The sequence below is a fragment of the Triticum aestivum genome, chromosome 7B (genome assembly GCF_018294505.1).
Source record: "Triticum aestivum cultivar Chinese Spring chromosome 7B, IWGSC CS RefSeq v2.1, whole genome shotgun sequence".
Taxonomy (NCBI): domain Eukaryota; kingdom Viridiplantae; phylum Streptophyta; class Magnoliopsida; order Poales; family Poaceae; genus Triticum; species Triticum aestivum.
In genome coordinates, this window is record NC_057813.1 from 707028134 (window position 1) to 707052125 (window position 23992).

Below are 23992 nucleotides of genomic sequence, written 5' to 3' on the forward strand. Positions count from 1 at the left end.
AGCGGGAAGGACATCATGGATCAGCTAGTCGGCAATGCCATGCTCGATCATGAACTAGGGTGTATCATTTTACGACGGCAGAACCAGGTTGATCAGGAGTCAAACCACGCTTTACCATATCTGAATCACCGTCACATACTAGAGTGTGATTTCTTCTCAGCACCTAATCAAACCCAAACCAGTCATCTATATAATCAATTTGGACCAGTTACCTAATTCTAAAACTCCTCCCTCTTAATTTTTTTCAGACGCTCGCTCTTTAAGGCACAAGTATTTCTGATTTTCTAGAGATTCAGAATCAATTCATTGGGCAAACGGTCCAGCATGCAATTGAGGCGTGCCAACTGGTAATAATTATCCCTTCGTCATCTTGCTCGCACTCTCCCAGTTTTTATGTGTGGCTGAAACACAGCTTTTTGATAGCTTGTCATCTTACTCCATTGTAGTTCTACATCCCAGCATGACGGATGGGCCCTGTACATTTGGGACAATGGTAGGGAAAACGCAACGGATGGGCCCTTGTACAATTGGGACATGCTTACAAGGGTTATACAGGTATATGACCCTCGTCCGGGCCAAATGGATGCAACCAGGATGAGCAGGCTACACACGAGCTTATCGCGTCTCGCCTCCACGATGCATTGTTCGGGTGCCTAAACGACTTACATGCTGGGTGGCCAACACCCAAGGATAACTGGTCCACTGTTTTCCCCCGTTTCATGGATACCTCAATCACCAGGTTTGTAATTTTTTTCCCTACCATTTTAAGCCTGTTTCTTAATTGTTCAACTTACCCCTATCATGTTCATGATCAACACGGTGACTCGTACTAATTACGATAATAATTTTTTCAGAGGAAACAGGTATTTGTGTTATGCACATCACCAGGCACCATGATGGTGAGAAGCTACGAATGCCTATCACCAAGGTAATAGGAATTTGAACAGACTAAACCATTTATTCGCCCTCAAATACTCTTGGAAAAACACATTCCTCACAATGTCAATCATCACATTTTCTCAGATTAACTTGGCGAAAACTAAGAAATCCATTCTGCAAGACGTGATGAAGCTTCAGGCCGACAGTTCTTTGCCAGCCGATGCAATATGGTCAGTTCATGCTCCTAGCGATGGTTTTGAAGACATCCTCTGAATGCATGCCATTTTACGTGTCAGGCACAACACGCTTCATGTCTTTCTCCATATGAGATGATTTTTGCAACCCACCCAGCTATGTTGTACCTTCAAACAGAGTAGTACTTATTATCGTACAAGTCCCAGTACCAGGGCACAACCCAAGCAGACAAGATCTTTGTAGTGGATATGTTTTTTGGTTGCTATCATCCTTCATCACCACTCGGTTTAACCATTTTTGGGGAACTTATCATCATATGAGCGTACATACACACGTCCTTGTTGCTGAGAAAAAAAATATCCCAGTCGCTGTCAGACGAAACCAAGCAGGAGAACCACCCTCAGGGCATCTCCAGCCGCGCCCCCAAGAAGGCCTCCCCAGGCGATTTTTTCGCGCCGGCGCCGAAAAAACGGCCTAGTCGCGCCCCCAGGACGCCGAAAATCGCCGGCTTGGGCCGAAAACAGCGCCGGCAGACCCAGCCCGAACCCGGCGCGCTGGAGGGCGCCCGGGGGCACCGGGACGAGTTGTTTTGGCGTGAAGAAACCGCGGGCCAGCCGCGTCAGCGACTCGGCGCCTCGTCTCCCCCCAACGGCCTCGGTTTCCGCGGGGAATCAATGGCAAGGCTGCCGCCGGTCAGCCTTGCCATTGATTCCTTCACGGGCGGCGCTTCACGGGGCGGCGCCAACGCCTCCCCTCCCTCGCACGCGCACACATGGGCACGGCCAGGCTATAAAAGCCGGCGGCCTCCACTCCACTCTCCTGTGCCCACACCGGCCCCGCCCGCCCCTTGCCGCCGTCCAGCCCCTCCCTCTCACTGCCTCTCCCGCGCGCCGTCGCCGTCGCCATGGCAGAAGGTTTCCCCGGGGACGAGGCGGCGGCCAATGGCTTCGGCCGCCGTTCGCTCCGCGTTCTGGAGTCCTGGCTCCTGTTCAGGCGAACATCCCGGCGCCGCCGGACATGCGCGCCGGGCCGTCGGGGTGGAGGCTCAGCGCCGGGGGAGTGCCCATTCCCCCGTTGCCCAACGCCGCGGCAAAGCCGGAGTACTTCGCCGAGGAGGTCGAGATCGTCCGCGCGTCCCTCACCGACGCCCAACGCTCCCTCCACCAGTACGCCGCCGACAACCACGCGGCCTGGGCGGCGTATTTCGAGCGCCGCCAGCAGCAGCGTTTGGCGTCCACCAACGGCGCGCCGGTGGTTGGCGGGCGGCAGAACAGCGAGGGGCGCCACCTCTGGTGGGGCGTCCCCGGCCACACACTCGAGGGCGTACTCATGCACCTCGAGGGCGGCAACGACCCGCCATTGGCATACCCCCCGGCGACGCACCGGCGCGTCGGGATATGGGCGCCAAGGCGGTTCGGGTCTTCCTCCTCCTCTTCCTCCTCCCGATCCTCCTCGCACTCCTCCGGCACTCCGGCCCTGCTCGCCGTCAAGGCCGAGCCTGCGGCGGAGTCGCCGCTCGGTCGGCGCACTCGCAGCGCCGGCATCGTCATCAACGAGGGCGGCCGGCGCGCTTCCTCCTCGGCTCCTTCGCGCTTCGTCAAGCCGAAGACGGAGCCGGGGCTGGCGCCGGTGAAGACGGAGCCGGGTCTGGCACTGGTGAAGGCGGAGCTCATCGACGACGACGCGGCCCTAGAATGGGCGCGCCAGGACTCCATTGCGATGGAGAAGGCGCGCCGGGAGAAGGCGAAGGAGCGCCAGCGCGCCGCCCTGCGCCGCTTCGAGGAGCGCCGACGCGGCCGCGACGAAGACGGAGTCGTCGTCCTATGCGACAGCGACGACGACGACGACGCGCCGCCGCCAGTCCACCATGGCGACGTCGGGTCCAGCCGGGGCATCCGCGTCAAGGAGGAGAAGGCCGACGACGACGATGGTGGCGACGGCGGCGACGACTTCAGCCCCTTTCTTTTTTAGATTAGCTTAATAATGTAATGAAAATGGACGAATTTGGACGAAATTCGCCATGTTCAAACGAAATTTAACTACTCTTTGTCATAACTTCGCCGAACGGGCCCCTCTTTTTTTTTACACTCGCCTGTGGGCGGCCCTGGGGGCCGACGGCTGGGCGACGACTCGCCCCAGGGCCTTTTTTTTCGCCGGCTCACCCCCAGGCGGCGCTTTTAGACGCCCCCTGGGGGGCCAACGGCTGGAGATGCCCTCACCCGCCTGACCCGGCCTTGAATTTTTTTTCACCATACAAGTGGGCAAGGCAAACGGCTGGCGGCGTCAAAAGCAAACACCTGTACCAGGCGTGCAGAGTACATGTGCGTCCCGGTCGTTATCCAGGAGACGTCCGTCAACTGCTGCAACGCCCGCGTCCGTACGTACAGCAGCCAGGCCTCCGTATTTTCCATTTTAGATTCCTGTATTGCTGTGACAGTGACGTCTGGCACAGATCACGACACATCTAGGAGTGGCAGAGATTTCGGGTCCATCTGGACCCGAGAGCCAAAACTCCACTCCCGAAGAAGGGAACACAAAGTTTGTAGATACAATACATGTTTCGATTTATATTGATGAAACTTTTCCAAAAGATTATTGATGGTAGGAATTAATATAACAAAACAGTTTTGCATGGCGAGCTATGTACGACAATGCCTTGATCTTTTGTTGTCACACACAGAGTATCTTACCAACAATATAGTTCACTAAATAGTTCTCATATTGGCTCTTCTTTACATATTGAATTATTTAACAATCTAATAATGTAGAGGGAACTGAATTACATAAAAAATTGTGTGGCGGCAAACAATTGGCTGTCAACAGATTAAGCACAAGTTTTGGTCTAATGTATTTTGGCTACGATCTTTTCTCTGTCTACCTAATGGCTTCCGAAGACATCTTAGACCTCATATAACAAATACGCATCAAGAGTATCATTTATAGATTGTTCATTATTCATCTAATGATTAGGAAGTTACAAGACTAAGAAAGCATGTTCAGTTCACTCTCTGTCTAGTAATGTGCAGCGGTCCTATATTTCTAGGCATAGAGTTGCACCTTTTTTTTTACAACTTGATCGACTAGAAAAATAATTTGCTGCTAGACTTAAAATAGCAAACCTGCAAACAAAAACATATCATTTTCCCAACTCCTTGTTTCTGCCATCAGCATTCGATTCGACATTGCTGTCCAAAATTTGCTCCCCAAGCTTGGAGAATTTGCTTCATATAGTGTGTTTGGTTCCCAGTGCAGGCAGATGAAGTAGTACCGGCTCCAGCAGGGAGAGCATGGGCAGAGAGAATCTTCAGCATCAGTCAGCGAGCACAGGCAGCGAGAAGCTTTGGCGGCCCATAGCAAGCACAGGAAGCAAGCAAGGGAGGATGGTCAGGAGCAAACAACAGTGCGAGTTTTGTGGCGAGCATGAAATAATTTCGGCGAGCACGGGCAACGAGAAGCTTTGGCGGCCCAGAGTTAGCATGTGAAGCAGCGGTACAGGATGACCACGAGCAAACGCCGGGTGCGAGCGTGGTGGCAAGCATGGAAATAATTTCGGACTTCATGGAATTAAAGACGAGCAGCAAGCTCCTGGGTAATCCTAATTTGTGAACCAATGTTTCTTTTTTTAGCAATGAAATATCCGTGTATTCGACCGGGCCTGCTAAGCCTGGCAGCACACGGTAAGGTGTTTGAGATCAAAACCATCCAAATGGAAGAAAAGGCCGGGATGTACAACGGCACAACTATGCCTTTTCAATTGCCTCTTCCAAAAGTAAAATGGATGTAGACTTATATTCTTTTTCAATCGCCTAGAGACCATAAAAACTAGTCCTCGAAAATAATTGCTGCGATCTACCATTTTTGTGAATCTATGAGGCCTAAAATTACAAGTGATGCATAATGTCACAGTTATTTTGTCATGTCAGATTATCGTAACGGTCGTTGGAACAAAAAAGACGCAATTATATCCCTGAGCTTGATTAGCTCTTTCACAAGGAAGAAAATAGCCACTACCCAATCGCGTAAACAAGAACGCCGAATTGTGATGATGAGTTATCACAATTCAAAAATTTGTGCGGAAACTATGAAGGAAAGCAAATAGATGAGATAGAAAGTTTGCCACTTCATATTGTTGGCGATAACAACGATGGTGGGAAGCTGGTATACAAGCATGTCCTCGACATGCCAGACCAGACATGTTTACTCCAAGCTCATTTATGCTCTATCATTTGTGCAAAATCACTATTTCTGCAAAATTGCAGAGACATTTATTATTACATTCCACAGTTTGAAAGGTTATTAGTGCAAATATATACATGAATTACATTCTTAAAGACTTCTTTGCCTTCAAGCAATACATCAGTGATCAGGCTTTCCAAATAGACCTGATCATGAAGGGAGAAGAATAGACGGACAAGACATCCAATCAGAAAAGAAAAAAATTTAAATGGGCTCGGTTATAAAAATATCCTCAAGAAAATTCATTGAGGATCGCCATATAAAATGCTAGGGAGTAACAATTATGTATGTGTGTTGATATTAGCAATCATTCACTCAAAAATTAAATTTACGCATTGAGGACATATTTTTGGAACGCCAGATAAACCTGCATTCCCACTAATTTATCAATAGGAGTAGCCTCCAGCAAGACTTTGAAGTCATGCAAAAGGAGAAAGCTCAAAGATAAGCTTGGGTCACAGCAAAAGCTAACATCTAAAAAGCATCAGGTTAATCAGCACACAGCACGAGCTAATTAGCACGTACGTAGCAGCTTCTCAACCTCTCGGATGCTCAAAACTTTAACCCCAACCAAATACACGAGCTTCCAGAGCCTGCTCCCCCTCCATTATTCTGCAATAGGGACCAAAAACAAATCTGTAGTAAAGTAGGGAACACGAAAACTGATTAGGAAGATAAAAGATTCCTTTTCAAAACAAGCAATGTTTCTTATTTCCAAAATTGAACACCATATTAGGTTGCCGCCATAAAAAATAGGTGATCAACTTTCTCCTTTGCAGTACAAAAACAACACCTTGTATGCACAACTTGTGTATATAGATACCACATAACCAATTCACACCAATACAAATTTCTGGGATGTGGACATTCCGTAAAATAAAACTAAATACATAAAGTAAACAGTAAACACCCCCTTTAGCGTGTACTAAGCATAGCGGATGCCAAGAATCATTCAAGTTGACCAAACACACTTGACTATGACTGAATCCAAGACTTCAAATTCTAATTATGTACTTCTAATGAGAAGTCCACGAAATCTGCTTCAACAATACCAGGCACAGACAATTACATTATAATTAGAAATTATACTAAATAATGACAAGCACAAAGACTCGTCTCCCATCCCAGGGGACAGCGGTCAACAAAATATATAATCTAAGCAAGCATACGCCATAAAAACCGGGATGAACAAGGAAGGATAAGGTCTGGCAGTACACTTGAAGTAATTACCTGTCCAGAGGCCATTGGAAATTATCAGTTGAAGAATTTCGGAAGTAAGATAATGGGAGTAGCAGCCTCCAAGATCTGCCCAAATAAATTGACCACAACCAGTATGAACATCACCTGCACAAAATTTGGGATTGAGAGGATATCAGGATAATGTAATTGTTTGGTGTAAGAACGGGAAAGAGATATAGGAGAACCTAGCCGAGTGCCATGCTGATGGGTGTTGCCGGAGTGGAAATAATTAGTGAAGAGTGATAGGGGCATAAATACACGTACCTGTACCGAGGCAGCGAAAGGATGGGCACATCACCTGCCATGAATGCAGAGAAACCAAAGAATGATTGCTTCTTCAAATCCCAACGGAGCAGTTGTCCTCAGCGGAACAGCCATAGTGTCGGCCTACATCTCCCGCATAGGCTCTCCTTGCCCTAAACCGTGGGACCGATCAATCCATCGCCTCCTCTCTCTAGCAGGGACCGTCCACGTCAGCTCGCTCCCCCATTTCTCAGCCTAGTTTACCATAGGGCTTCAAATTTTCCTCTGCAAAAGCAGCCCTCTAGGACTTTTCAGCCCAGGAATCAGAATGTACGGTGAAAGCCCGAGTAGACAACAGACTAATGGTCATGGTTGCGCCCAAGTCACAAAAATGGATGGCCAGAAACGCGCTGGGCGTTAGATGGTTGGAAAGCTGCTCAGTATTACTGTCCTAAAATGTGGCTAAATTACCGTATATCAGAAACATAGCTCATCATGACATAGTTCATTGACCGTGAACCAAGGTCTAGATTTTGTTTGTTATTGTGTGAATCACTGGATCGAAAATTACCTGAGTGTGTTGCGATAACTCGGTGCCAATTTCGTTGTTTGTTAACAGAAGAAAATCCTGTCTTCTAACATTTTCCTAGAGTATTTATAAAGCAACTGTTGAAAAAGCACAATTCAACAACCACAAACCAGAGAATTTCTTGAACAGACGAGATAAGCAAATCTATACCAATATAAAAAAACATGAGTTAGGATGAGGTTCTTTTGATCTATGCTCTCCAAAAATATATTTAAAATTTATAACTATCAATCCCATGGTTGTGGGTAAATATTATACCATCTCCTAATCATAGTATATGTATAGTTTGTTAATTCAACTTATTTATTCATAGTTACTTTCTGATTTTATTTTATGTACGTGGAAATTTATTACTCATTATTACAATTTTCTATCGTGATATTTATGTAAAAGAAGCCGGTGTCATTACTATCGAGATGGACATGCTATTTCAAGCTTATAAACAAATTTTCAGTCTAACATTGAATTCTACACCGATATGCTGGCTTTAAAAAAGTATCTGTTTGGCTAAAAATAATCTGGCGAGTATACAACTGCATCTCGACCATCGAAGTGCATACATAAGTAGGAAGGCTAACTTCTGTCCCACTGCTTTTTTTGGCGACAAAAATCTCATAGTAGCGCCTTTTCAAACTATATGGTTTCATCGACATGGACAGGATGAACCCACATCAGAAAATCCTGGTGCATCTTCTTCATCCTCGTTCACCTCTTTGGCTCTCCCTTCACCACGGTTTCCTTCTATTCTTTGAGCTCATCTCCCACCTACATGCTAAGAGTCACCACCACAAGGTGGGCTTCTAGGATCTCCTTCCTAGTAGTCGCCACCAGGATGTAGCGTCAGGATTCAAGTGCATGGATCCCTAACTCCGGCAAAGGAACATTCGTATAAAAGTTTGAATCGTCATTTTGTCAAGGGATGTAATATAGTTTTGTACTGTTATTTTTTTTTGCTAGACACAACCTCAGCCTAAGGTTCACAAAGGGATAGAAATACAAATATGTTCTCTCCGAAGGACAATATATGGATCTCACAATTTCAATAGATGTTCCAACATCTTCTACGCGCAAGAATTCTCCGCATCCTTTACCCTTGACATCTTATCACATAAAGTTACCCAAATACCACCATGGGTTTCTACCTCAATGGAGTAAACAAATGTCCTATCATGTGCCGGGCCATCTTCCTTCTCTAACCTGAAAAAAACAATGAAGCAATTGTGTAGGGCTGATCTAGGCAAAATGTCAAGTTAGATAATGCAAGAAGCGGTAAGCATTCAAAGGCGCTAAGCTTTCACTCGGCCCCTCCCACACACCTTGTCAAGGGTATTTGAGCCACTAGACCCATCATGACAAAGGATCCACCACGACAAACCAAAGACTTGCTCCTGATAAAGATCAGGGCTTGCCACCCACAGCGACAGCTACGCAGGACCAACCGCTACTACTCCCCTCATAGCCACGTCGACAGAGATAGCACCCAACACCATAGTTGCGACACGTGTCAAAGAGTCGACCACATAGCCCACCATCCAAGGCCACCGCCCGAGCGTCCAAACTCCACCGTACAGAACCAATGGTGTGACAGCAGCTGCAACTCAGCCCAGCTCTTCGTGAACATGCAAGAAACCGCCGTGCCAGATGCACCGTGTGGGCCACAGGACGAGGCCGCAGACCGACCCTCCGGTGAGATTAGCGGAGGGCGCAACTCTATGCGTGGGCAAGCACCGACAGACCAAGGTCGGAGGTCATGACTGCATCGCCCCCACGTGCCGACATTGGGGGAGAACAGCTCCACTGCAGAGGCCAACAAACGAGGCCATGGACTGGCCTTCTTGGACAGATCTAGAGATGCACATCACCTCCATGCCACGGCGGGAATCTCCCATCCCAAGGCAACGACGGGCTGAGGCGGCGGCCAAGAACGTGTAGCCCGTGCGTGCAACACCAGGGGAGTTGCACGCCACCATGCCCGAGTGGAACCCCATGGCTCTCGGAACCGCGTCGTTGACAACACCATGCGTGGAGGTATAGAGAGGATGATCAAGGGTAGAGGGAGGGAGGAGCACCCCGCTGCCGTCGTGGGCCGGTGACGGCGGTGCGGGAGGACACGAGGAGAGTGGTGGCGGCGATGGGAAAACCTAACCCGCAACCCACCCAGGAGGAAGATGCGAGGTCCTCACAAGGGGTTTTTTCACATCATCGTTTACTGCCCATTTTCTTTTAAAAGGGGGGGGGGTAATAATATTACTATTGAGCAAGAACCATGAAGGATCGGGCCGCCAACAAATATGGAAGTTAGGATTTCCTTGATTTGTTCCATATATATATTGATGTCTACACGAACACGGTAAGGTAAAGACTAAAGGTGAGGAAGGATGGTGATGGGTGCATGGAAAGGAAGATGTGTGAGTGGGTGGTTTCTATGTGTGGGCAGGGGGGACAGCATGAAGCAGTCTAGGCGCGCAAAAACATATATGGGAGCGAGATAGGAGATGAATGTTATAGGAAGTGAGGAAGGGGAAATGCGGGCATGGGCTTCTAGGAAGGAACACGAAAGCACTAGAGGGAGTGGGTCGATGCCCGAAGGAACATCGGCGAGCATGGGAGAGAATGGGATAAAGGAAAGATATATGCCCATCAAATTTTCTATTTTTCTGATTGGTTAAGAGTAGATCACTGCAAGGTGGCTCAATGCATACATACAATAATCATGTCAAGTAGCTGCCGCTTTAGTCAAAATAACTTTATGGAACACAATGATGGGGAAACTAAAAAAGTGCACAATTTTTATACTTCAAGGTAGTGTTTTAGACGATTTTGGAGTTCTAGGTTGAAAAGACATACTCAAGCTATAGTTTAAGGTTGAAAAGTGTACACTTTCTCATTTTAGGAATGCCTTAATTAGCACTAACTAAGATGCTAAAATGTACAAAGAATGATGAATTGATTTTATAAGTTCCTGGGGGGGGGGGGGGGTAATATATAGCACAACCATGATTCAAACAAAATAAAGAAATCACTTTGGTTTGACCATTAAATCAACATGAAAGCTTCCCCAACGGTATTAGCAAATAGTTTTTTAGTTTATGAAGCATTACTCTTTGCAATGTGAAGCTTGAATTCTGAGCAAATCAGGTCTTAATAGAAACAAAACAAGTTTAATCTGGAGTAATTTTGTTTTCCACTTTTATACTTTTTTTAACATATGTTATTCAGAAAATTCCCTTTTCCTGGTAACAAAGAAGATATAACTAAACAAATTTTGAATTAAGAACTATGTAATCAAGTTTTTTTTGGTGGGAGCCCGGGGGGGGGGGGGGGGGGGGGGGGGGGAGTGTTCATGCTATAGTGTTTGGCAATCCAACCAGACTAGTGGTTTCCATACTGCATCTGAGATGTTCTGGAGAAGTATATGTTCCAGACCTAGTGACCTACTGAGGTCAAAGTACTATTTACCTAGTAAGGTTGTGTAACAGAAATAGTAGTTCTAGACCAGACTTGTCCAGACAATCACTCAGATCAGGTACCTCTTTCCCAACGTGTTCATGCTGTAGTGTTTGGCAATTAAACCAAACTAGTGGTTTCCATACTGCATCTGAGTGATGGTCTGGACAAGACTGTTCCAGACCTGCCGAGGTCAAAGTACTATTTACCCAGTAAGGTTGTTTAATAGAAATGACCAAATGTTACTACCCTAAGATAAATGGGAACAAGGGTGAAATTACAATAAAGAAACAAAATAAATGTGCAGCAGTGAAACAGTTCTAAAGATGCCCAGAACAAAGTATATGATCAACAAACAATTGTAGTGTAGGTGTGGGAAAGAGATGCCTCATCTGAGGAGCATTGCAGGAAAAGTTCAACTAATGAACAGGATATATAAAACTAAAAAGTGACAGAGTAGTCAAGAATCTTACTAAAGATGGGTTTTGGCCAATGCTTCCTGCTGCACTGCTCAATAAGCTTCTGCTTGCATTCCCTAAGGGTGTGTTTGGTTCAGGAACGAAGTGGAATGGAATGTCATGGTTCCATTCCACTAGAATGGGTCGGTTCCGTTCCTGCGTTTGGTAAGTGATATTAGATAGAATGGAAGGGTTCCATTTCAGTGTTTGGTTTAGAGAACTATGGATTGGTTAGAAAGCTAAAATGGAATTAATTTTATTCAGCTCACCTCTTCCCTGAGAATGGTGAGAATACCTCTGACATATAGATTTTTACATTTTGAACATATTGCCCAAAATCTGAACTTCCAACCATTTCTGAAAATCAAACTACTGCTAATACTCTCTCACGCGACAAGTAAAAACCACAACGAACATGACAGAGTGGAGTGCTAAATTAAAAAAAAAATCATCTGGTGGATAATGATGCATCTGTGGACGACATGCATAGCACCATCTAGAACACAAACAAATCATCTTTTACAGAGAAACTCATGCCGCTGTCCTCAGAGCTGACTACTACTGGTCGCCGCACGACAAAGAACTTACGCCGCGGCGGGCTGGTCACGCGCGATTTCGCATCTGGCATGGGGACGCCCAGCCAAGGAGACCGGCAACGACGAGGTCGGCGGCGCAGCTCGCCAAACAGCTTTGGAGGTCGATGGTGCTGCGCACCCGTTCACTCATCCGAAGGAGCTCCTAGTCTGCCGCCCGACTGTACTCGGAGGAGAGGAAGGATGTGCTTCGGAGGAGGAATAGAGGAGGTAGCCGACGCTTCTAATCGAAGGAAGACGGCCGGCGACACAGACCGGGCGAGGACGTCCGGCGGCGCAGATTGCGGGAGGAAGAGAGATGAGGGAGAGGAGCCGTTCGGGAGGGAGAGGAGAGAGCGGCCGGTTCCGCGTGATACCTGCGATTTGGAGGTATCGCTCGGTTCCGCATATGGGCCGAATATTCCCTTGGTGGGAATGAGTGCGTTCCATTCCATCTATGCACCAAACACTAGAACCATGTATAGGAACGGGTCCGACTCATGCCATTCCACTTCGTGACTGAAACCAAACACACCCTAAGCTCTCCAACCTCAACCCCCAATCCATGGCCAACTCCGGTTGTCAACACTTGCTGATTGCCTCCACCGAGAAGCTTGCTTAATGCATCCCGGGTGGCATTGAGCTTAGCGATTACCATCTGCTCTGAGGAGCCCATCCCAACAAGTACCCCACCAACAAATACATTTACAACCACTATTCCACCCTTCTGCCAAGTCTTGAATTTTACATCTTTCCCATGTTTCTGGCACAGTTCATGCAACGTAGACACAGGTTGCTCATCTACTGTTTCTGCCATGACAATGGGCTCAAAGAGGAACCTTGTTACCTACTCCCTCCGTTCGGAATTACTTGTCGTAGAAATGGATGTATCTAGATGTATTTTAGTTCTAGATACATCCATTTTCGAGACAAGTAATTCCGAACGGAGGGAGTACATAATAAACAGTGATATCATTATCACCACCCATTATTCTAGTGAACTACTTTCTTCGTAAATAAATATGTCGTTAGAGAGCAGAGATCCATTTTTTTAACTTTCACAAATATTATTGGTAAAGCTATCTTGGATTGGTCATACCAAAATGAAATCATTCGATTCTTCATGGAATTACATAGATTTTTATCAGCGTATTATGACTACAATTAGTAGTTAAGTTATATTCTGGAAACCTCAGATCAACATATTAATGAATGGGAAATAACATGAAAGATGGATTACAAACCTTCTAGAGCTTCTCAAGATTAAAGTTGCAATCCACATAGACAGCAGCAGCAATGGCCTCAACTATATCAGCAAGCACCTTGGGAGCCTTAAATACAGTGCAACCATAGGGCGTAGTGCCAAGGTCATCCTCTACTCTTGTTTCACTGACTGGATAAACTGTCCTACCTGCATAAAGGTATACCCAATAACATGTCAATGGTAGCCAAAAACAGTTCATCTAATATCCACATCTCCAAGAGATAACATCAATCACTTAACAATTGAAATGTATTATGCCTTATGAACCCGAATGGAGCGGCGTGAGTACTTACCAATTCCAGTTTCAGCATTGCTAAATACAGTACTAAACTTATTTTTGCATCACTAAATCAAAACTAAGATGTGGCGAGAGCTGGCTGTATGCTTTGACCTCAAATTAAGCTCAACCTCCCCAGGGGACAGTCAAAAGCGGATGACATAATATAATATCTATATACAAAAGAGCCCCCAAATCTATGACTTCTAACTTAGCGGAGGAGGATCCGAGGACGCTTAAGCGGCACATACCAAGAGATCGAGGCGAGGGCAGTTGCATCGGAGCAGTGGGTAGAGGTCGTGGCGCACGGCGACGCGCGCCAGCTTCTCGGTGGAGATGTTGGCGGCCCGGAGCATGGAGAGTGCGCCCGGGCTGACGGTGGGGTTGGTGAGGTAGAGGAAGTTGGAGAAGGCGAGGCCGAGCGCCGCGTCCCCGACGAACTCGAGCCTCTGGTACGAGGCGGCGCCACCCCTGGCGAAGGACTGGTGGGTGAGCGCCTCCTCAAGCAGGGAGCGCTTGTTGAACTGGTACTGGAGAAGCCGCTCCACGCGGGCCGCCGCCTCCTCCCTGTCCGCCACGAAGCACGGCGGCGGCAACGTGACGGGAGCCGACGGCGGAAGCGACGAGGCGCGGCGCTTGCGGAGCCGGGCTCCATCATCCCTGGTGTGCTGGTGCGCGTGACCGTCTTGCTAGATCGGAAGGCGGGAAGATGAAATTTTGGAGAGGAGGCGCCCCCAAAAGAAAAAAAAACAGAGGAGCTCACCTTGCTAGACAAGCTCGTGGTGGCGTCGGCAGCTGCTACGAAGTGGGAGGAGGGCAGGAGGGACGGGGATCCGTGCGCCGTGGGGGCCGGCCGGAGTAGAGTGCCGGCCGGGCCTGTTGCTGGTGCTGGAGACCGGGGCGGGGGCGGGTCATGCCAACGGGAGGAGGAGGGACCCTACCCGCCCGCCATGACGCCGGAGGGAGCCGCGTCGAGGAGCTGCTCACAAGGGACCGGCGGCGGCTGCGAGCGGGACTGGGCTGCGAGGGTTTTGCGTGAGCGAGCGGGAGGAAAGGGGATCCAGGGCTGCGGGCGGGACTGGGCTCTTCGCCTTGCGGGTATACCTGCCAGTGGCATTTTTGTTGTAATATGCTCAAACAATAGTGTCATTTCCCTATACCCCTTCGGGTTTAAGTGAGAAGCTGCGGGAAGCACCCAAGTGAGGTGGAAATAAGTTGAGCTGACTTTTACAAAGGTGAGTGCTAGGCACCTGCGCGCCGGCCCAAATTTGGGCCGATCGCATAATGCCACCCGCCTGATTCATGAAACCCTAGCCGTGTGATTGTGTCTTCTTTCTCGTGCATTATCTCTTCTCCCTCCTTTCCACCCACATCCAGAAAGAAAAATGTCTCCTGCCCGCCACTGCACCAGTCGATCCCCCCTCCCCCATGTCTACCCTTCCGTGAAGGACCGTTCCTCGCTCGTCTCGCCGTCGACTCCTCGCAACCCCGCCGTCGCCGTTGAAGCTACATCTCGTGGGCGTTTTGCGGCCCTCATCGCCATTTGGTTCCAACATGGCATTGCTCCATGGTCGCAGCCCCCCTCCCTCACCGTCGTTTGGTAGCAGCCTCGCCGTCAACCCGTCGTAGTCTCACCGTCATAGCCATTGTTGGCACTAGGTCGAAGCTTTTTCCATGGTCGGTTGAAGCTTTTTTCGTAGCTGCTTCCAGCTTTTCCATGGGGGTTGAAGCTTTTCCGTCATGCCTGATGAAGCGTTTTTCTCCATCGGTTGTAACTTCTACTAGGCCGGTTTAAGCTTTTCTCCATGTCCGGTTGTACCTCACCCCAGATACTCAGCGTAGCAAAACTATCTGTTAGTTGTAGCAAAAAGGTGTGACGGTTCCAGCAAAAAAGAAGCTGACCGGTGCCGTCCACCTAATTATAGTGTTGATGGCTAATTTCTATGCCTCCAGCAAAACTTGATGCCGGATGTAGCAATTTGTGTCACTGGATGCAGCTCCAGCGACCTATTCCACGCACATAGTCTCATCACCTTGTATCATTTTTTGCCGCCGGTTCCAGCACACCAGATAGCCGGTTCCAGCACGGGCGTACACTGATTGTGGCACCGCGATATCGAGGTCGTAGCAGGGCGGGATGCTAGTCGCAACACCGCTCACCATGGTTGTAGCACACTCCACGACGGTGACGATGCCTTGGTTGTAGCAACATCGAGGGGCTCGCCGACCAAGACAGAGAGGAAATTGGTGGCGAGCGTGGCCATGAAATCGACGACCAATGACGCGTCTTTGTGGCAGCCTCATGTGGTTTTATTGCAGGGGGTAGAAGCAAAAGCTCGCAGGAGGAGGCTCATGGTGGTGCGCAAGGTAGAAGAAAAGAAAAGAGATTGCGATGTTTCTGGAGATATGATTTTTGTGGCCATAAAACGGTTGGTGCAAAAAGATAAGGAGTCAGCGGGTGGGCCAGGGCACGTGGCTGGGTGGGATAGGTGCGCGAGCGAGCAGAGCCAGGGCGACCGGCGCAAGCTTCAGCCGGTCGTCCGGCCACCATCATTTCCCTTTTACAAAACAAGTTCCTTTGCATTTTTGACTTATTTTGACAATAAGCTACTATAAGTTAGAAAAAGACTTGGCCCTAAGAAACGGAAAGGAATATGAGAAGAACACGCACGCGGTAGCATTTGGAGGAGCGTCTCCACCAGCAAAAAGAAAACGGAAATGTAACTGGCGACCGTTCGCCAGGAGGCCAGTCCCGGTGAACGCACTCTTTCCCGCCGATTGGTGTGCACGAATTTTGTCGGAGGATCGAAGCCACATCAGATCTTTTTTAAACTAATTCGCTATAAGATGAAAGACAGCGAACACATTGCCATTGGAAACACTACTGCCCCCGCAGTGGCTAGTGACGCGCCCCCGGACACTTTGTATTGCATTCTAGTCTCTCCTTTTTTCGTTACATGGCAATTTAAAGAGGGCAAAAAAGGCAAATCTTACGCACACAACGAAAAATGACCATCCTTTTTGAAATAAAACAACAACATATATATGAAAATGAAATTTCATATATATGCTATGGGAAATAAAAGAGTGAAGTGCATTGCAGGTCCCTAAACTATTTTAGGAGTATCATCTAGGTGCTCAAACTATGAAAATCGGCATTCACGTTCTTAAAGTGCAGTAAGTGTGTCATTCAGGATCAAAATATGTCTGACCACGCCTGACTGGCCAGCTGGCGCAGTTGACCCATGACACGTCGGACATAGGGCCCTGCAAGGTAACGGCCGGTGATGAAAATATGCAAAAAAAATCAATAAATTCCAGGGAATGATAAATGCACTTCACTCCAAATAGATTCAAATTCATGGTTTAAAATAATGTTTGCGAATATGGAAAAAATGTTCACGACTTTAAGAAATGTTCACAAACGATAAATTTGAAAATGTATTCGACCACAAATATTTATGGTTCGTGAAGAAGTTGTGAACATTTTTGAAACCATGAACATTTATATTAATGATTTTTTTTTGTAAATTCATACACATATCTTAGAGATCATAAATATTTTCTTAACCCCAAAAGTTTTTTAAAAGATTCATGAATATTTTTAGAATTCAAAACTTTCTAAAAATCGCCAATGTTTGAAAAAAATGATCATTTATGAATTTGTGCAAAAACAAATTCAAAGACATCGTTCGTGATTTTTTTTCCATATTCGCGAACAATTTTTGGGGTTCGCGAACCTAATTTCAAATTTTTCGTTCACAAACAGTATTGGTTGTTTGTGAACATATTTTCTTTTCTTTTAAACTTTATCGTTCGCAGATATTTTTCTAAAGTCGCGAATATTTTTTTCCACATTCATCGTACAATTTTTTTTTCAAATTCATCACTCGTGAACATTTGTTTTAAGTTACGAACATGTTTTTCGTATTCGCAAACAATATTTGTGGTCCATGAACATATTTTAAAATTTATCTTTCATGAATACTCTTTTAAAGTTGCGAACATTTATTCCATATTCGTGAACATTTTCTGTTGTTCGCGAACATATTTCCAGATTGATCGTTCGTGAATATATCTTCTTTTCTTTTGAATTTATCGGTTGCAATCATTTTTTAACATCGCAAACATTTTTCCCAAATTCATCGTTCGCAAAATTTTATTCCAAATTCATCGTTCGTGAACTTTTGTTCAAATTCATCGTTCGCGAACATTTTTCTAAAGTCACGAACTTTTTTCAATACTTGCAAACATTTTTATTATTTAATGAACATTTTTTCCATATTCACGAATATTTTTTGAAATAATGATTTTAGTTTATTTGTGTATTTCCATCACTGGCCGTTACCTTGAGGGCCGTGTCATGGGTCAGCGACACCAGCTGGCCGGTTAGGCAGGGTCGGACAATTTTTGGGCTTGAATGACACACTTACTGCACTTCGAGAATTTGGATGATGATTTTCATATTTTGAGGACTTACATGATACCCATGAAATACTTCCGGGACCTACAGTGTACTTCACTCGAACTAAAACAACCATCTAATTTGACCACGACCCCTACCACATCGAGGGCCATGTCTAGCTCCTCTTAACGAGGTTGCTTACATATCCTTAAAGACAAGGGGCAGCGGGGGATGGGGTGAATCCCATCGCCATACTCTTTGTACATGTGACCAAGGTTTCCACATACCGAGCACCAGTTTGGGAGTCGTTCATATTTCACGCGAAAGATCTAGCGCTTATTATCCGGGATAAGTGAAACAACATTCTTCGTGTATTTATTAACATTGATCTTAACTTCAGCTCTGGAAAAAATCCCTCAAAATCCTGCGACTTCGGCTCAGTATAGATAAATTCACTAACCTTTCCCTGTAGTGATTCAGTAACAACACATACTCATCTGGTAGGTCGTGGATTTAGGTCCATATCTTTGGAGAATCGAGCTTGATCGGCGAGGGTTTTGTAAACCCTTCGTATGGCACCAATACCACGAAAATTCCAAGGCCCTTCTTCGATAACCCATTTCGAATCGTGAAGGCACAATAGGACTCCAAGGTGTAAAGGTTGTCGTTCAGGGGGCAAAAGGTCACCTCCTTGGCAAATTTTCACGCCACTATCATGTTCTTGTAAAAACAGTATTGGTTGTTGGGCTTGTCCATATGGACTCGTGCAATGGCTATCCATCATGTCAAATTATCCGTCAGTGCTTCATCCTGTTGCACAAGAACATCATGGAGGTCGTCGTCTCTGAGCCCAAGTTGCCATCACCGATGAGGGAAAAGCTAACCCTAGCATGAGGGGAAAAAGAGGTCTTGGTTATGTCTAATAGTTTCATAGACAATAATGGTGTCCAATAGGTGATCCGCATCGGAGTTGCCCTAAGACTTGGTTTGGTGCTTATTTCATGTAAACGAAATTTCAATGGCGTGGCCCATGAGTTGGCCCAAATAAGTGTGTGTGTATGTGCGCGGGAAGGGTCTCGCTGCTATTGGGAGTATAATGTTCTAACATATGTTGATAGGGAGAATCAAAAAGGAAAATGTTGATAGCCTTATAATAGCCGATTTGCCAACTATTATGCCGTAATAAAGCTTATGATTTTTCTTAAAATAAATTGTCATTTCTTAATGTCCGGATGACCAAAAGATCAAGTTATATTAAAAGCACAACAAATGAAGTAGCATAGGAATAGCAGAGGCTGAAAAAGGAAGGCTCTCAGCGAGTCGTACCGACGACGGTATAATGATCGTTCGGTGGCCCAATGACCTTGCTGTAATTTTTATTATATTTGAAATAGCTTGTACTTCAAACTTTTATAATAGATGTTGGTATAAAAAAAGTGAAGGCTCAGAAGAAAAGGAAAAAAAAAGACTGACGTCAATCCGTACACTTCTAGCCCCCCTCATGCCGAGTTAACAGCAACTTCAGGTGACAGGCCCGTGGCTTGGCCCGGCCAGAAGTATACGTCATGACTGCTTTTTGCCTCGGCAGACCCTGGACCAGCAAGCTGGTGTATATGCTTGCGTCGTCGGCAATACGTGGGTCACTACCAGGCTATTTAGACCGTGACTTAGACTTTGTAGCGAGCGGTGTGGTACTAATGTTTCTTTCCGCACGGTGTGGTACACGCCCAACCGAGCGGTGTACTCGTTCACGGCCCAGCGAGCCACCTCGATCGTCTTCCGCCCAGCTAAGCTGTGCCTTTTCCTCGGGGGTCATCAGCACCATGCAAATCGTCATCCATGCTTCATCTCGCCCACGACCGAGCACCATGCCGACCTCATACATCTCCGATTATCAAAGCTACGTACTATTGTATTATACACATGCAAATTTTTATACTAGCCTGTTGTAACAAGATGCAATCAATCGTCTAAAAAAAGTTTCATGATGCAATTAACAATCACAATCCTGACGCATCTGGTTGGCTACAAAACTGAGCAAGCCAAGTCTGCATTTGCCATTGGATCCATTATAAGTAATCTCGTTTCCATCGACTGTTAGACTATGTATAGCTTCTGTACTTATGTACGTGTTGTAACACATTCATTATATATAATGAGATAAGCCACCCCTAGAGGGTTGTGCTGGTTCCCCCAAAACTTATTGTCTTACATGGTATCACGCTAGGTTACGATCGCTTCCGCTTCCAAACCCTAATACCCGCACCGCCGTCGCAGCCGCCGCCGCCTTCACCGCCGCCATGTCGAGTGCCGCCACCACCGGTTCCACTGCTGCGGGGTTCCTCCCGGCCTCTCTTGCGGCTCTGCTCAACCTCCCGCTCGATGCCGTCGCCGTTCCGGCTCCGATCGGGACCAGGAGCATCGGCTCCGTCTACTCCACGCCGCCGGCGCCCTCGCTTGGGCGCGACCTCGTGGTCCACACCGCGGCGCCGCCGTCCGCTGCGGACTCCGCGGGCGTCGTCCCGCTGCTCCTGCCGCAAGCGGATCACACCGCCCCGCTGGCGGGGCTGGCGGCGTCCGCCCCGGCCGCGGGTCTTGCGGCGTCCGACCCGGCCGCGAGCTTTGCGGCATCCGCCCTGGCTGCGGTCCCACCTCCTCCCGCATCGGCTTCGGTGCCTCCGGCTGCCTCCATGGTGTTTGCACCCCAGGCAGCCCCCTCGATGGGATTGTCTTCGCCGCTGCCGTTTCACTTCGGTCATCTCATCACCATCAAGCTCTCCGCCGACAACTACATCTTCTGGCGTGCGCAGGTTCTCCCGCTCTTGGGGAGTCACTACCTGCTAGGCTACGTCGACGGATCGCTTCCCTGCCCACCCGCACTGGTAGACAGCATGCACGGTCCGGTCTACAATCCGGCCCATCGCGTCTGGACGGGGCAGGACCAGGCGAACCTCTCCTCCATCCAGGGGTCGCTCTCGCCGGCAGTTGCCGGACTTGTTGTCTTCGCGAAGACGTCTCATGAGGCCTGGACCATCCTTGAGCGAACCTTTGCAGCGCAGTCCCAGGCTCGTGTCTCTGCACTCCGTCGTCAACTTGGAGAGTGTCAGAAGCTTAACTCCACTGCCACTGAGTTCTACAACAAGGTCAAGGGCCTCGCCGACACATTGGCCTCCATTGGACAGCCCCTCACCGACTCCGAGTTCAACTCGTTTATTGTCAATGGTCTTGATGAGGAGTATGATGCCTTAGTCGAGATCATCAACGAGCGGGGCAACTCGACACCCATGCTGGCACACGAGGTTTTCTCTCGGCTCCTTCTCACTGAGCAACGGGTCGAGACACACCGCTCCAGGGGCACTGGCTCCCTCTCGGCCAACGCCGCCACCAAGGGTGGCCGCTCTTCTTCATCACCCCGGTCTCCCTTGGGGCTGCCACCGTCGCCCGCCTCGGCCCCCCCACCTACTGCGACCTTACCGGGGGCTGGCGGTCCACGTGTGTGCCAGCTTTGTGGCCGCGATGGGCACTGGGCCTCCAAGTGTCATAAGCGCTTCCAGCGAAGCTTCCTTGGTCTTGGCAATGACGGCAAAGATACACGCAACAATGCCCGTCAGGTCGCCATGGCTGATCGTCCCGCGCCGCAGAAGCAACAGGGACACACTCAGTCCTACTCCATCGATCCACACTGGTACATGGACTCTGGGGCGACAGAGCATCTGACCAGCGAGATGGGGAAGCTTCACACTCGTGAACCCTATCATGGCTCCGACAAGATCCACACCGCCAATGGAGCAGGTATGCACATCTCTCCTATTGGTCAAGCATCTCTTCTCACTAGACATGCCAATAGGAGTCTTCAACTTCGCAATGTTCTTCGAGTTCCATCTGTGACCCGTAATCTTCTTTCAGTTCCTAAACTCACACGTGATAATAATGTGCTTTGTGAATTTCACCCTTTTGATCTTTTTATTAAGGATCGGGGCACGAGGGACATTCTTCTTAGTGGGCGGTTGTGCCAGGGCCTCTACCGTCTGGAGCATCCTGGCGTCGCCCGTGTTTTCAATGGAGTTCGGGTCTCTCCGTCACAGTGGCATGCTCGTCTTGGTCACCCGGCCACACCTATTGTCCGTCATATTTTGCGTCGTCATGAGCTTCCTAGTTTGTCTAGTAATAAAGATGTAGCAGTGTGTGATGCTTGTCAGCAGGGGAAGAGTCATCAACTTCCTTTTTCGGAGTCCAGTCGTGAGGTGAAACATCCTTTAGAACTTGTGTTTTCAGATGTATGGGTCCTGCTCAGACTTCTGTCAGTGGTCATAATTACTATATCAGTTTCGTTGATGCTTATAGTCGCTTTACCTGGCTTTACCTTATTAAACGCAAATCTGATGTGTTTGATATTTTTGTTCAGTTTCAAAAACATGTTGAACGTCTTCTCAAGCACAAAATTGTTCATGTCCAGTCGGACTGGGGGGGCGAGTATCGCAACCTCAACTCCTTCTTTCAGTCGCTTGGGATAGCTCATCGTTTAGCATGTCCACATACACATCAGCAGAATGGTTCAGTCGAACGTAAGCATCGTCATATTGTTGAAGCTGGTCTTACTCTTTTGGCCCATGCATCTGTTCCGTTTCGGTTTTGGAGTGATGCTTTCACCACTGCATGCTTTCTCATCAACCGTACTCCCACTCGTGTTTTAAACATGAAGACTCCCATTGAGATTCTCCTTAATGAACAACCTGATTATACCTTTTTCAAGGTATTTGGGTGTGCTTGCTGGCCGCATCTTCGTCCATATAATAAGCGCAAGCTTGAGTTTCGTTCTAAGAAGTGTGTTTTTCTTGGCTATAGCTCTCTTCATAAAGGTTACAAATGTCTTCATGTTCCCACTAATCGTGTCTATATATCTCGGGACGTCGTGTTTGATGAGCATGTTTTTCCCTTTGCCAAACTTCCTGTGTCCACTGTCGAACCACCATCTCTGCATTCATCCTCTGTTGCTTCTGACCAATTTGATGATGTTGCATACTCTCCTTTGCTGTTACCTAACCATGGTGCAGGAACCGGACGTGGGGCTCGTTTGGAGCTGTTGGAGGATTCACCATCATCGTCGCCGCCTTCTGATGGGCACGTCGATTGCCCTATGTTGCATGGCATCGATTCGCGTGCCCATGCATGGTCACCCGAAGAGCCCGTCGCGCCGCTACGCCAGCGACCGCCGAGTCTCCAGCGGCTCGGCCCTCTTCGCCAGCGGCCGCCGAGTCTTCAGCGGCTCGGCCTGTCACGCCGTCTTCGCCCGCGGCTCGGCCCGTCACGCCGTCTTTGCCTGCAGCTCGGGTCCGCGACGCCGTCCTCACGTCGCCTTCATCCGCGGATCGGCCCGCGACACCGGCCGCGCCACGGCCCACTATGCCGGGCTCGCCATCGGCCCGGTCTGTGACGCCAGCGTCGCCAGCTGCTTCGTCTGCTCTGCCGGTTTCGCCGGTGGGCCGGCCTTCTTCGCCGACCGAGCCCGAGGCTACTGTGTCTGGCTCCTCGTCACCGGCTGACTCGTCAACGTCGCCGTCCTCCAGCCCGTTGCAGGCTGCTCCGTCGACTTCGGTGGTTCCTGTGTCCCAACCACATACACGCGGTCGCAGTGGCATTTTCAAACCTAAGGAGCGTAAGGATGGTACGGTTGCTTGGTTGGCTGCTTGTTTGGCTGCTGCTGTTGCGGATCCATCTTCTGAGCCTCGCTCATATCAGGCTGCCCTGCGCATTCCACATTGGCGAGAGGCTATGGAGCAGGAGTTTCATGCTCTCCTTCGTAACAAGACATGGACTCTCGTTCCTCCACCACCACGGGTAAATGTTATTGACTCAAAATGGGTATTCAAAGTGAAGAAGCATTCGGATGGATCTATTGAGCGTTACAAAGCGCGACTTGTTGCTCGCGGTTTTCGGCAACGTCATGGTCTTGACTATGAGGACACCTTCAGTCCTGTCGTCAAGCCTACCACTATTCGGCTTCTTCTCTCCATTGTTGTTTCTCGTGGTTGGTCACTTCGTCAACTTGATGTGCAGAATGCTTTTCTACATGGATTTTTGGAGGAAGAGGTTTATATGAAACAACCGCCTGGTTTCTCTGATCCTGATCGTCCTGACTATATCTGTCGTCTCTCCAAAGCACTATATGGTTTGAAGCAAGCTCCTCG

General features: G+C 48.2%; 1 long non-coding RNA gene and 1 pseudogene across 1 annotated transcript; one reads left to right on the top strand and one right to left on the bottom strand.

The window, feature by feature from the left end:
* The first annotated feature begins 270 nt into the window (after nucleotides 1–270).
* LOC123155518 (uncharacterized) lies at nucleotides 271–1249 on the top strand. Its single transcript, XR_006477477.1, has 4 exons — nucleotides 271–347; nucleotides 460–739; nucleotides 855–928; nucleotides 1024–1249. It is a non-coding gene; the product is annotated as an uncharacterized lncRNA (long non-coding RNA).
* Nucleotides 1250–8412: 7163 nt separating this feature from the next.
* LOC123158550 (ribonuclease 3-like protein 2) lies at nucleotides 8413–15562 on the bottom strand (annotated as a pseudogene).
* Nucleotides 15563–23992: the final 8430 nt, after the last annotated feature.